Source organism: Rattus norvegicus, chromosome 4 (assembly GCF_021556685.1).
Source record: "Rattus norvegicus strain SHRSP/BbbUtx chromosome 4, alternate assembly SHRSP_T2T, whole genome shotgun sequence".
Taxonomy (NCBI): domain Eukaryota; kingdom Metazoa; phylum Chordata; class Mammalia; order Rodentia; family Muridae; genus Rattus; species Rattus norvegicus.
Window position 1 is genome coordinate 7196311 of NC_141537.1, and position 13246 is coordinate 7209556.

The window sequence follows — 13246 nt, forward strand, 5'->3', positions numbered from 1 at the left end:
TTTGGAGTGAGATCATCACAGTATGTTTTTAAACCCCTGAGCAGCTGCACTTGATCCCAACAAAGCTGCCTGGGCTACTGGCTGCTCCCTGAGCCTGAGTCCTAAGGAAGAAAAGTGCCCTTCCCCCTCTCTCCCATGAGAGCACAGGCTCAGCGCTGCCTGCTTGTTCGGCTGAAAGATGTTCATGAGTCAGACCTCTTCCCATTACCCTGTGTCTGTATTTCAGTTGGGGTTTACTGCGAGATTCCTTTGTAGGATTGCCGTGCAGAGATAGCCTTTTCCTTCCTGTCCTTGTGAAAACCAGTCAAAAGCGGCAAGAAGAATGAGAATAAAAATGCAAATGCTGTCTTTATAACAAAATCGGAGACATCTGTAAGTCTGAAACACAATATAGGAGGGAAGGCTGCCAAGGAGGGAGAGGGCCAAGAAAGCCCAGGAGGGCTGGGAGGACACCGCAGCTGCAGACTCAGTGACCCAGCCCCAGGGAAAAGCAGTCACTGTGTAAGGAAAGAGGCAAGAAGATGATTGGGCTGGGAGCAGGTGTCCTGAGGCAGCCTGCCCCAGAGCCCCAGGAAACAGAGGATGCAGGGATGAGATGGGGAATTATATAGTAATTGATACTTCTAAATAAGAAGAAGTGGGGTGTTGCAAGACAGGGCACGGAAAAATTCTGCACAGATCAGCAGCTCTGATTGGTTGAAGCCAAATTAATGTAAATGAGCTTATTTACATGGGTAACCTGAAGGAACAGGACAGCTCCTCTGTTTACCCTATGGCCTTGGACTTAATGCCACATGTGTTTTACCAAGTCATACACAGAAAGAATCTTCTTATTCAGTGATCAGTTGGGATTTAAGAGGTGTTGTTTAAGATACCAAAAGAAAGTTCATTGAATTCACAGGATGAACAGATTTGAAAAATACTGCCAAGAGGAAAAACACTGTGACCACATATTTCACTATAAACATTTAAGAATCTTGAAGCAGCTTCCTTTACAGAACAAGACAGGAGAGCTCAAGACAGAGGAGCTCATGAACAATTCAGTCAGATGAAATCAGCTGTAGCTGTGAGGCCTCAGGAACTGTCACGAGCAGTTCATGCTGGAAGCCCCAGAGAAGACAGACTCACAGAAGCACTAAAAGTACCAGCCTGTTATGACGTAAATTAAACGTACAATTCAAGAAAGTGCTCTAAAATTAAAGGGGCTGAAACTATAGTGTTAAGTGTCCCTGGGTGGAGGGCACTTATGCTTTTTCCTGAGGGGAGGCATAGAGGGGTGGATCTGGAAAAAGAGGAGAATAGGGAGAAGAGACTGGGAGAAGAAGGGGAACTATAGTCAGGATATAACATATGAGATAATAATAAAGCTGCTGCTGATAATAATAATAATAATAATAATAATAATAATAATAATAATAATAATAATGTAAAGACTGGTGTGGGACCGTATGGAAGGGGCTCTCTGAGTGTTATTGCACTTCAGTGCAGAGGAGAGATGTCTCAAGGTCCATGGGTCAAGTTGACACCAACCAAGGCACACATCTAGCTAGTCAAGTCAGTGACATGACGCCCACATGTCTCTCAAGAAACAAAGAGTGACAAAAGTCATTTCAAGACTGTGTCCATTTTACAACACAGGTGATAGTAACACTGCTCACTGAGTGTTGGGGTGTGTGGTCTTCTCTTGGAATTGGATGGCTACAGCTGTTTCTACAGGGAAACCTGGCAGAGGTATATAGCCAAGGATGGCCCTAACGCCTGATTTTCTTGTCCCTGAATTAGTACAGTGACAGGTTTTGCACAGGTAATTCAAGTTTAAAGTTCAGAGGATGGGATTATTGCCCGATAGTGCTTCAAGTCTTCCCAGAGGAAGGAGGAGCGCTCCAGTCCTGTGCACAGCAGGTCATGTTGTGCACAGCAGGTCATGTGAACACACAGAAAGGCCGTGCACTCGTACACGCTGATGAAAGACTTCCAGGTAAGTTCTGTGCGCTGGTACCTTCACCTTAGACTTCCTCTCTCTTCCTTTCTTTTATTTTTGTTAACACCATTTAGCCCATGGGATTTTGTACCACAGCTTGAGTTAAGACATACTTTTGAGACATATCTTCCCCTGGTTTTAAGCAGAAAACCAACATGAACAGTAAGTAGTGTGTGAGGTTTGCCATAGTTTGTATAAAGGAGGAATACATACTTATCAGACTGCTCACATATAAGGAAGCAGTCTCTTGAATAATCAGTATTTACCTACCTAACAACTTTTTAATTTTTTTATTATTTTTTTATTATTATTAACTTGAGTATTTCTTATATACATTTCGAGTGTTATTCCCTTTCCCGGTTTCCAGGCAAACATCCCCCTAATCCCTCCCCCTCCCCTTCTTTATGGGTGTTCCCCTCCCCATCCTCCCCCCATTGCCGCCCTCCCCCCAACAATCACGTTCACTGGGGGTTCAGTCTAAGCAGGACCCAGGGCTTCCCCTTCCACTGGTGCTCTTACTAGGCTGTTCATTGCTACCTATGAGGTCAGAGTCCAGGGTCAGTCCATGTATAGTCTTTAGGTAGTGGCTTAGTCCCTGGAAGCTCTGGTAGCTTGGCATTGTTGTACATATGGGGTCTCGAGCCCCTTCAAGCTCTTCCAGTTCTTTCTCTGATTCCTTCAACGGGGGTTCTATTCTCAGTTCAGTGGTTTGCTGCTGGCATTCGCCTCTGTATTTGCTGTATTCTGGCTGTGTCTCTCAGGAGCGATCTACATCCGGCTCCTGTCGGCCTGCACTTCTTTGCTTCATCCATCTTATCTAATTGGATGGCTGTATATGTATGGGTTACATGTGGGGCAGGCTCTGAATGGGTGTTCCTTCAGTCTCTGTTTTAATCTTTGCTTCTCTGTTCCCTGTCAAGGGTATTCTTGTTCCCCTTTTAAAGAAGGAGTGAAACATTCACATTTTGATCATCCGTCTTGAGTTTCATTTGTTCTAGGCATCTAGGGTAATTCAAGCATTTGGGCTAATAGCCACTTATCAATGAGTGCATACCATGTGTGTTTTTCTGTGATTGGGTTACCTCACTCAGGATGATATTTTCCAGTTCCAACCATTTGCCTACGAATTTCATAAAGTCATTGTTTTTGATAGCTGAGTAATATTCCATTGTATAGATGTACCATATTTTCTGTATCCATTCCTCTGTTGAAGGGCATCTGGGTTCTTTCCAGCTTCTGGCTATTATAAATAAGGCTGCAATGAACATAGTGGAGCACGTGTCTTTTTTATATGTTGGGGCATCTTTTGGGTATATGCCCAAGAGAGGTATAGCTGGGTCCTCGGGTAGTTCAATGTCCAATTTTCTGAGGAACCTCCAGACTGATTTCCAGAGTGGTTGTACCAGTCTGCAATCCCACCAACAATGGAGGAGTGTTCCTCTTTCTCCGCATCCTTGCCAGCATCTGCTGTCACCTGAGTTTTTGATCTTAGCCATTCTCACTGGTGTGAGGTGAAATCTCAGGGTTGTTTTGATTTGCATTTCCCTTATGACTAAAGATGTTGAACATTTCTTTAGGTGTTTCTCAGCCATTCAGCATTCCTCAGCTGTGAATTCTTTGTTTAGCTCTGAACCCCATTTTTAATAGGGTTATTTGTCTCCCTGCGGTCTAACTTCTTGAGTTCTTTGTATATTTTGGATATAAGGCCTCTATCTGTTGTAGGATTGGTAAAGATCTTTTCCCAATCTGTTGGTTGCTGTTTTGTCCTAACCACAGTGTCCTTTGCCTTACAGAAGCTTTGCAGTTTTATGAGATCCCATTTGTCAATTCTTGATCTTAGAGCATAAGCCATTGGTGTTTTGTTCAGGAAATTTTTCCCAGTGCCCAGGTGTTCCAGATGCTTCCCTAGTTTTTCTTCTCTTAGTTTGATTGTATCTGGTTTGATGTGGAGGTCCTTGATCCACTTGGACTTAAGCTTTGTACAGCCTACCTAACATCTTTTATCTATCATGATCTCTCTACCTATCTACCCTATCTATCACCTATCTCTCCATCCAGCCATTATCTAGCTATCATGTATCCATCATCCATCCATATCTATCTGTCGTGTATCAATCATTAATTCATCTATACATCCATCATCTATCATTGATCTATTACCTATTGATCTGTTATCTATCATCAATCTATTACAAATCTACTATGTCATCTACCCATTTTCTATCTATAATATATTTATGTATTAGTTAATTTTCAGTTGCTATGACAAAACTATGACTAAGGAAACTTAAGAAAAGTATAATCTGGGGTTCCTGGTTTGAGGTTCCCAGTTGCAAAGGGTCAGAATTCATAACCATTGTGGCAGGTAGCATAGCAGCAGGCAGGCATGGCCCTGGAGCAATAGGTAAGGGCTCACGTTTCAGTCCACAACCATAAGGCAGAGAGAGTTAACTGGGAATGGTATGGGAACCTCAAAGCCAACCTCCAGCAATACACCTCCTCCAATAAAACCACACCTTCTAATCCTCCCCAAACATTTCCAACAACTGAGGACCAAATATTCAAGTATGAGTGTTGTAGAAATTTTTAATCCCAATCCAGGGGTTTCTACCCAAGCTTGATCATTCAGTTCCCTGATAAAAGACACACACAACCTTTATATTTATAATAAGCCTTAAATAGACTGGGCAGGCATCTACCCTTTATGCTATTAGAATCTACTTTCCTATCAGTAACCCTGAATTATTACTTACTACGTTTCATCTGGGCTGCTCTTAACTCCAGTTGGACAGGCCTAAGGGCCACTTTCTTATGACTCACCACTTTCTTGTGACTCATGGCAGCTTCTCTCTCTTCCTTCCCCTTCTTCTCTCCTGTGGTTCTCCTCTGATCCCCAGTCCAGAAATTCTAAACCCCACCTACGTCTCTTCTCCCTAGCTATTGGCTGTGACATCTTTACTTAGCAATCAGAAATAACTCAGGGTCAAAGTCACATAGAGTCACTTGGGTCTACATGTGGTCTTTCTTGTCTTTAGGACAACCAGGTCTTGGGGGCCCAATATTAGCATTAGACTCCAAGTAGCATCATGCCAATCCATTACATATGAGCCTGTGAGTGACATTCTCATTTAAACCACTCTCTGTTTATCTGTCTGTCTATCATCAACATATTATCTGTGTATCCATTGCCTATCTACCTATCTACCTCTATATCATGGGGTGATTCTAGAAAAGGAGTTTTTCTCCCTTATATCTTTAGAACCTTTTGAGTTTGTACACATATCCATATATTATCTAAACAGCTTGGGAAATAATAGTAACAAATAATAAATCAGAGTACATCAAATTAAGAAAGCTTGAAAAGTAAAGAGACATCCTACAGAATGAGATATTCTACTAGTCATCAGATAGGGATGGATACCCAGAATATGCAAAGAACTCAAGAAGTTGAACTTCACATGAACAAGTGATAGCCAAGTCAGTAATGGTCAAACAGTGGCCAAATGAGCTAAACAGACAGTTCTCAGAAGTACAGTTAACCAATGCAAACTGAAAAACATCTGAAGCTATCAGGGAAACACTAGGAGGAATGACCATCATCAAGGAAATAAGAAACAGTAAATGCTTGGAACCCAGGGAAAAGGAGTTTTATATATGCTGAGGGATGTAAATTAGTCTACTTTCTATGGAGATCAGTATGCCCATCCTCTAAGAAATTAACATGGACCTAGCTATACCACTCCTGGGTCTATACTCAAAAGAATCTAAGTCAGCACACTACAGAGATACTGCATGTCTGTGTTTGTAGAAATTATAGTACCCAGGTTATAGAATCAGCCTGGATGCTTATCAATGGATAAATGGGTAAAAGGGGTGGGGAGGTTGTTCGTCCATAAAGAAGAATGAAATTATGTCATTTGCAGGAAAATTCAGGGGCCTGGAGATCACTGGAGGAGAGTAAGAAAGACGGATATGGTGAAAGTATGTGTGCATGTATGGAAATGTCAAAGTGAAGCCCATTATTCTGTATACTTCATATGTGCTGAAGAAAACATTTAAAAGATTTTATTATGTATATTTGTGTGTCTGTGTTACAGGGTTGGGATGGGAGGGTGTGTGCCATAGCACACATGAGGTGGTCAAAGGACAAGGTATAGGAGAGTTCTTTCAAATGCTGGTCCTAGGGATTGAACTCAGGTCATCAAGTTTAGTAGCAAATTCCTTTACCTGCTAGTAATCTCTACAGCGCTTGCAATAAGAATATTTTAAATGAATGTTGGCAGTCTGGTGATCCCTGAACTTAGATGTAGTGAAGTTTGCTCATAGAATCCAGACATCAATGGCTTTGCAATAACTCTGCGACTCATGTTTACATGGGATTGCCACCTACGATCCTTATGTGGCCCAGCTCCAGGATTTAACTTACTCACTTCCCTTTTTTCCATATCAAAGCACAAATTGAGCTTTGATAGTTTGGGCACCACTGTTTCAGGGGCTACTGGTTGGGGCTCCAGTTGCTGGGCTGATGGACTTTACGTCTTTATGAAGATGGTGGGTACTGGATGAAGCAGATGGTAGAGGTGGTCCTGGAAACTTACCACATCTCCAAATACCAGATGTTAACATCTCTTTATAACTTCTTTCATAACCTCTCAACCATACTCCTGCTTCCTACATATTACCATAAAAGCACTGTGTACTTTGTCCTAGGAAGTGAGGAAGCTCAGCTCACAGCTCTGAGGCTATGCTATCCTTTCCTGTTTGCATAAGCAACTCGCTAACCTTCCTGATTCACTGAGCAGGTCCTTTCACATTGTCTCTGTAAACCTGAACTCTCAATGCCTTACACTGCCTTTGAGGCAAGCTTGCCCTGGCTTCATGCAGATGAACCTCAGAAGCCCAGTCCAGATGCTCCTCTTCCTCTCAGTGACCTCTGCCTTAGGCTACACTGCCAGCATGTCCCTGTCTTCTATTAGGAGAGTCACATTTTATGCCTTCTTTCCAAGATCACTTAAGCTGCATTTTCTCTTCTACATCTTTTCAACAACTTCAGCCAAGTCTAATCTCTCCTTTTTCGAATTCCTATTCATGACAATTGCTCTTCAGATTCTTCTGATTTGCACGACTTGATCCCCTGCTAAGTGATGAGCTCCTTTAGTCCCCCTTTCTAATGTATTCCACATGGCCTCTGTGATAAAGCTGGATGCCGTGGAGGCTCAGTGGCTGTCTTATTAGCTAATTGCCAGGCACCCTTAGAGAATAATTCACAGGGTTTACCACATGCCAGGAGCCTGCTTCTCTGCAGCACTGTGGTAGTGTAATCTCTGTCTGTGCTCAATGGTTTCCCTTGTGTTTGATATTGTGTGAACACACTGATAGTGTATGTTCTCCCAACTGCCATGGTTTCTCTACTTTGGAGGTCTCCAGGTTAAAGCATGGGTATTGTAACAAGGACAGAAACAAGCAGTGTAGACCTGTAATGTAGACATGTAGTTGCTCTACAAGTGAAAGCAGATAGAAGAGGTTTTCAGCCCCTGGCAAGAGGATGCGTTGTGTCTCTTAGAAGTGTGATCCTGAGCAAGGAGGAGCTATAGGCCTGAAAGGTTTTTTGCCTTCTGAAGCTTCCTAGCCCTTGTCCTTAAGAAACTTGCCTCTTGGCTGTGTCTCTACCCAAGACTAGGTCATTCCAAGACTTGGGCCAGGCTTCACCAACAGATGGATGGCAGAGAGAAGAGTCTGGCCATGGGGACGGTCACCTAGCACCTATACAGTCCTCCTGACGTCCCCTCCCTTCTGTGCAGCAGTCCTATGTGGGTATACTCAGGAGGGAGTGAAGAGAAGAGGAGACCTTTGAAAAAGCAAGGGATTTACTACCTTTCCCTGATGTCAGCACAGCTGGACCCTTAAGTATATGAGAGTCATGTCTCCATGGATGTGCTATCTTTTTCTATTTGCAGGCACCTCTAATGACTCTGGTTAGTTTAGTTATGTAAGTTCATGCTTTCTCTGTCACTATCACCCACAATATTCATTTTCCTGTCACCAACCAGCCTCCCCATGGGTCCTTGCTAAAGTTACCCAAGCATCTAAGGACTATGCCTCCCTTCTGCTTCCTGCCTCATGTTTCTAGAAGCATGGAATACCTGAGGACACATCCTGCATTTTCAGATCAGTCTTCACTTTCCAGCTGCATGGTCGTAAACAGTCCTTGATGTGGTTGAACTGCTGTGGATATGTATGAATTCCCAGTAAAACTGCCATCAGTTTGATTGTCTCAGGTAAGCTAGGCCTTTGAGCGCATTTCTTAAATTGTCTTTGAATCAGTAGACCCATTCTTTACTTTGAAGTTACAACTAATGTCCAACTTGGGGAGCACCACATGGCCTTCTTCTCTTCTCTTCTCTTCTCTTCTCTTCTCTTCTCTTCTCTTCTCTTCTCTTCTCTTCTCTTCTCTTCTCTTCTCTTCTCCCCTCCCCTCCCCTCCCCTCCTCTTCCCTCTGTCCCCTCCTCTTCTTACCCTTCCCTCCCTTCTCTTTCTCTCTTCAACCTCCCCTCCTCTTCCCTTCCCTTCTCCTTCATTTGCTACTCAACTGCTTCATCTTCCCAGCTATGAATGAGAATTCTATCCCTCCTAAGGGTACATTAAATAACAATAGCATACTGTGCCCCCAAAGGCAACAATGGCAATTAGAAGGCTTGGATTTTCATTAAAACCTTTATTGACTGGCTGATGGTCTTGGATAAATCATCTAAATCTCTTGGACTTTTTTCTCCATATTAAACATAGAGGAAATGGAAGCAGATGAGCAAATGCTAAAGACAGATGGAGAATCTCAGGGAGGCCCTCCCCTTCTTCTTCCTCCATTCCTCTTTCCATCCCCATCCCCTTGCTAGGTAAGTACTCTGCTACTGAGCCACATCCCCAGCCTGAAATGTATCTTAAGCTTTTCAATTTCCACCAGTTACAGTGAACAGTAAAAATGAACCAGATGCCGGGAGAAGCAACAATGGAATTGCTGAAGAATTTGGGAGAAATATCCCCAAACCCAACATTGGCAAAATGAAGACTTCTGTTCAATGGAGTTTTTGTTTAGTGAGCATCCTTCATGTGCCCAGAACTCTGAAAGTCTGGAGAAGGGTGGAAAGTCGGTGTGAGCTCAAACAGATAGGTACTACTACCTCAGAGATGTGTGTCCACCACTTACAGAACATCCCCAGGTCTGTACTGCAGCCAAGGCCCAAGGGTAGCTTCTTGCCTTTGCTGAGGGTAGACAGTCATATGGAGAGCATCCAAGAAGAATATCCTGCTTGGTACTGATTACATATGGGAACAGAGGGACCCATGCCTAGGGAAAGTTGCGTTCCACAGGCTGAAGGCTCTATTCATTAACAGTTCCACTCACAATTAATTACTCAGAGTCATGGACCTGTGTATTGGAGAGGACACTTACTTCTGATATGAATGTTAGAAGCTGGACAGCAAGTGCTAGGGTGTATCATGCCTGAAGGAGAGGCCCTTCTGCTTTCCTAGTCTCCCTGGTACGTTGGAGATAAAGTCTAGCCACAATGGAATATTCATGGCTTCTTCAAGATCAATTGTCCTGAGTTCTCTGTGAGGAAGCATGGAATAAAAATGTAAAAAATGGAGTCAGAGATGGCACGCTCACCACTTACCAGCAGTCTTACTGTTTGTAAAGTTTCTGAAGGGGCATCTGGGAAAACAGGCTAGGGAGTTAGGTAGCAATGGGGGTGGGGTGGGGTGAAGGGTGGTCTATTTCACTGGTTGGTGTTAGAGTTGCATGTATGAAAGGGCTCTTCACATGTTAACCCTAGTGTCTGTGTAATGTACCTTTATGTACACAGTAAATACCAGGTCTTCCTCATGGAGACTCATGTCACCTCTACCTGTATATAGTCCCAAGGGAAGTGCATGCAGGGAAAGCCACTTACTACTAGGCACCTAGAGGCTGCCTGATACTCTCAGGGTATGATGCTACTGATCTTTGCAGGGTGACATGCCATCATGTGCATCAGCTTCAGATGAAGATATTGACAGTCCTGACTTGATTGGCAATGGTTCCAACAGGGTATTTCTGAACTCACATCCATGTCCCATCCCTGTTGCCAAGCAGTAGAGGGACCCTTGGGTCCCTGAAGCATTCTCTGCACTTCTGCTCCTGCACAGCTTGACTTCTACCACCCATTATGGGCCTAGGCCTCCCTTCCTGGGTCCATTCATGAGGCCTCTCCCAGGCCATACTCTGAAAAATGCATCATATGGTTCCAGGCAGGGCTACTCCCTTGTTCTGTGTCATGCTTTACCACCAAGCCTATATTCATAGTGGCCTGGGTGTCCCATATGGGAAAGGTACAAAAGTAGAACCATTATCTAACTGGACTCGCAGCAATGGCAGGGAAGGCTTTATTCTCCTCTTAAATGGAGGTGGGGAAAGAGCCAGTGCTTAGGTAGTAAGTGGAAGGGTGTAGGGTGGCAGGGTGGGATCTTCTTCCTGGGATTTCCTGGGAGACCTTGGCATGGATTGGCCTCCTTAGAGGTCCCCACCCTAAGATGAGCAGTAGGGCTCCTAGCTCCATGAACTTGGCATCTCCCTCACACAGCAATTGATTGGAGCTCCCTCAGTGCAGGCACCATTGGGGACAGGATTTGAGCTACATTCTGGTCTTTTGATCTGAGTAGGGCCTATACTGGATGCAGCAGACTGTAAGGTTTCCAAGCGTTCAGGCCCCAGGGCCATCTTACCATTAGGATTTTCCCACTTGGAATTCCATGGCCTCTGGGATAAATGTCAGAGAATATTGCCTGGCAACAGAGCAGATACTGAATTACAAGACTCGGTGTGCTTAATTAATTACCAATGTAGTCATACAGTTCTAGACAAAATCGCCCCACTGTTCAATGTAGGATACAAAAGGATTCAGCTCCACTTTGCTGTTCTGAGCTCTCGTTTGGGGGGGGACAAAGTAGAGCAGGAGAGGTAGGTCAGTGGAGCAATATTTTGGGAGTGCCATTGGGAGCAGTTTTTCCTTGTGGCTTTTTTTCTGTCTTTGCTGGTGGAAGGCCATCAGTGAGCTCCTTTAAGATTGTTTAGTGGTGCCTGAGATCATTCAGAAACTGGAGAAAAAGCACATATGCAAAAGGTTTCCATAGGAAACTGTAAAAAGAACAACTTGAATCTATATAGCTCATTAGATACCAGTGATTCTGAGCAAGGTGGCATCTCGGCACGTGGAGCTGCCATGAAAAGATTGGAGACGGTTGTCTGCAGACTTGACAGTAGCCCAGTTATCAAGGCAAACAGTTTGACTATCTTAGAAGAGCAGTGAAGACTTTGGGCAGAAAACACTTTGAGTGTTTTCATACGTGAGTGACACCATGTATCCAGGTTTGCTTAGGAGGAGAGCATACTCTGGGTGGAAGGGTGAGGCTGGGGGCGAGGTGTAAACATGCTTTATAAGGAATGCTCCAGGCATGGGCTTTATTCCCTGTTTTCCCTGGCCTGTTCCCTTAATAACTCTTAAAGAGAGTCTCATAAAAGAGGCTTCTTGTCCAAAGCTCTGTTATCATGAAACTTGCCATTGTGATATTTAGAGATGTTCTTTCTACAGTTCTATATGTTTAATTAGTAGATATGGAATTTATTAATAATAGGATAGGAATAATGACACTTGTGTCCCATCATGGTCAACACTTTGAGTCAGGACAAAAGACAAGTCAGCAAGGGAACAGAAGAGAATAGTTCTCTTTGGTCTCAAGGCTCCAGCTGAAAAAGCCTCTACTGAGGTCAGGATAGGCTGAAAGATGATGCAGGGATTCCCCAGCTGGAGCTGCAGCCCCGCGATCTGCATTTTCTACCAGGGAATCCTGATGGGCCTGACACCAGCTCCAGGATGAATCTTTTCCCTGATGTGCTCTGACACCTTTGCAGCTGATGTGCCACTTCTCTGGCTGACATCTCTCCAAGCAACATGACAGCCCATCCAAGCAGTGAAACATTATGAGAAGACTGGATCCTCATTGACTACTATCCCCATGAGGCTGAAGATACATTAGGCTGGCCTAGCCATGGCCCCTAGTTAGTGGTATGTGTATATGGTGTGTGTGTGTGTGTGTGTGTGTGTGTGTGTGTGTGTGTGTGTGTGTGTGTGTGTGTAGTGTGTATATGTGTGTAGTGTAAGTGTGTGCATGTGTGTGGTATGTTTGTGGTGTATATATGTGTGTAGTGTGTATGTTTGTATGTATGTATGTATGTATGTATGTATGTATGTTTTGTGTGTCTCCTATAAAGTTATTTTCTCTTTCTCCAGAGCGAGTTGACTCATGTCAGGAACCTAGTTCCTAGGTCTTCCATGTAGGGACAGGAACTGGAGGACAAGAGACAGATAGGGCTTCTCCCTGAGTCTGAGTGATCCTCTCTGCCTCTGCCTCTGCCTCCCAAAGTTCTCCCTTCTGTGGATAAATGGCCCTTGCTGGCCTCTGGAGCTGCATCTTGTTTCTAGTGACCCCAGCATTCATGCTCCCTCCTGACTTGGTCTGAACAATTGCTGGGTCGAGGTCCACTATAATGTGATATTTTCAAGTAGAAAACAGAATCTTGTCACTGTGCCTAACATATGGCTACATATGTAACTGAGACCACAAACTCCAGAGCACTATAGGCCTCCGGTGACCTGATTTAGCTGGAGCATAGCTCAGTACAGGAGAAAGACAAAGACAGGGCAAGAGAGGGACTAGGAAACAAACGCTGCTCAGGGTTGGCCATCAGGGATGACAGTAGAGAGCCAGGGTGTGCAGGGTGGGTAGGGTGGGGTAGAGTGGGGCGGGGCAGGGTGAGGGGCGGTGTAGCAAAAGCTTTAACCCTGTGGGGGAAGGTGCCATGTTGGCTGGGTCCAGTGTTGATGTAGACTTGGTCCTTGATGAGATGAGACTGACTCCATGAAAGTTTATGTGTGCTGACTCCCTGGAAGCTCTGTACTGGACTCATGGTGGGATGTGTGTTGGCTCCATACTGAGGTGTTTGCTGACTTGTTGGTGGAATGGCTACAGCCACCACACAGAGGTATGTGCTGACATTGTGGTAGGATGGGTACTGGCTCTGCAGTGGAGTATATCCCAGATATATAGTAGGGTAGGTCCTTGCTCAATGGTAGGGTATGACCTGTCTCCATAGGGGAGTATGTCCTGGCTCCATGGTGAGTTGTGTCCTAGTATATTCTGGCTTTAGATTAATGGTTGTGCTGACTTCA

The 13246-nt window shown here is 44.3% G+C and overlaps 1 long non-coding RNA gene across 1 annotated transcript in view; it reads left to right on the forward strand.

Moving 5' to 3' along the window:
- LOC102550082 (uncharacterized) overlaps positions 1–9867 on the forward strand; it is a 316819-nt gene extending 306952 nt beyond the window's left edge. The window contains exons 4-5 of the long non-coding RNA XR_015685869.1: positions 8112–8259; positions 8944–9867. This is a non-coding gene — a long non-coding RNA (uncharacterized LOC102550082). The remainder of the gene's footprint in view (positions 1–8111; positions 8260–8943) is intronic.
- The last annotated feature ends 3379 nt before the right edge of the window (positions 9868–13246 follow it).